Raw genomic sequence first — 1,125 nt, 5'->3', positions numbered from 1 at the left:
GTATACCCTTGTGACTCGTCAGAATACATGCCGAAGCTGACGGTACAAGAAGATTGTTGGTCTGCCAACAAGCGATCTCCAATGAATTGACCCCTTTAAGAACACTATGTAATGGAGGCCCCTCTATGAGGAGCAAGAGTTTTGTGATCTATAATGGAGGCCCCTCTATGAGAAGCAGAGATGGTGGGACAAATCTCAAACTCGTTGGTCTCGTGGCCTAATGGATAAAGCGTTGGTCTCCGGAACCAAAGATTGTGGGTTCGAGTTCCACCGAGATCGTCTCCACGCTGAAAAGTGCCCATATACGGATGCAACTGGCCGTACAGATGTCGATGTTGATTGTATACCCTTGTGACTCGTCGGGATACATGCTGAGGCTAAGGGTACAAGAAGATTGTTGGTCTGCCAACAAGCGATCTCCAATGAATTGACCCCTTTAAGAACACTATGTAATGGAGGCCCCTCTATGAGGAGCAAGAGTTTTGTGATCTATAATGGAGGGCCCTCTATGAGGAGCGAGAGTTTTGCGATCTATTCAGCGTGTCGGTTGGGAGACCATGTGTGCCACGAAGTCAATGGGGCGCAGGGATGGTGGGTCAAATCTCAAGTTTATTGGTCTCGTGGCCTAATGGATAAGGCGTTGGTCTTCGGAACCAAAGATTGTGGGTTCGAGTCCCACCGAGATCGTCTTCATGCCGGAAAGGGCCCATATACGGATGCCACTAGCCGTACAGATGTCGATGTTGATTGTATACCCTTGTGACTCGTCAGAATACATGCCGAAGCTGACGGTACAAGAAGATTGTTGGTCTGCCAACAAGCGACCTCCAATGAATTGACCCCTTTAAGAACACTATGTAATGGAGGCCCCTCTATGAGGAGCAAGAGTTTTGTGATCTATAATGGAGGCCCCTCTATGAGAAGCAGAGATGGTGGGACAAATCTCAAATTTACTGGTCTCGTGGCCTAATGGATAAGGCGTTGGTCTTCGGAACCAAAGATTGTGGGTTCGAGTCCCACCGAGATCGTCTTCATGCCGGAAAGGGCCCATATACGGATGCCACTGGCCGTACAGATGTCGATGTTGATTGTATACCCTTGTGACTCGTCAGAATACATGCCGAA

At 48.6% G+C, this 1,125-nt stretch overlaps 3 non-coding genes across 3 annotated transcripts; all 3 read left to right on the top strand.

The window, feature by feature from the left end:
- Positions 1-206: 206 nt before the first annotated feature.
- On the top strand, positions 207-279 carry Pmar_PMAR014493. Its single transcript has one exon. It is a non-coding gene; the product is annotated as a tRNA-Arg (tRNA).
- Positions 280-614: 335 nt separating this feature from the next.
- Pmar_PMAR014492 lies at positions 615-687 on the top strand. The gene has a single exon. It is a non-coding gene; the product is annotated as a tRNA-Arg (tRNA).
- A 268-nt stretch (positions 688-955) lies between these two features.
- Positions 956-1,028, top strand: Pmar_PMAR014491. The gene has a single exon. It is a non-coding gene; the product is annotated as a tRNA-Arg (tRNA).
- The last annotated feature ends 97 nt before the right edge of the window (positions 1,029-1,125 follow it).

Source organism: Perkinsus marinus (assembly GCF_000006405.1).
Source record: "Perkinsus marinus ATCC 50983 genomic scaffold scf_1104296950198, whole genome shotgun sequence".
NCBI classification, from domain to species: domain Eukaryota; phylum Perkinsozoa; order Perkinsida; family Perkinsidae; genus Perkinsus; species Perkinsus marinus.
The sequence above is the reverse complement of the archived record's forward strand: the minus strand, read 5'-3'. Positions and strand labels throughout refer to the sequence as shown.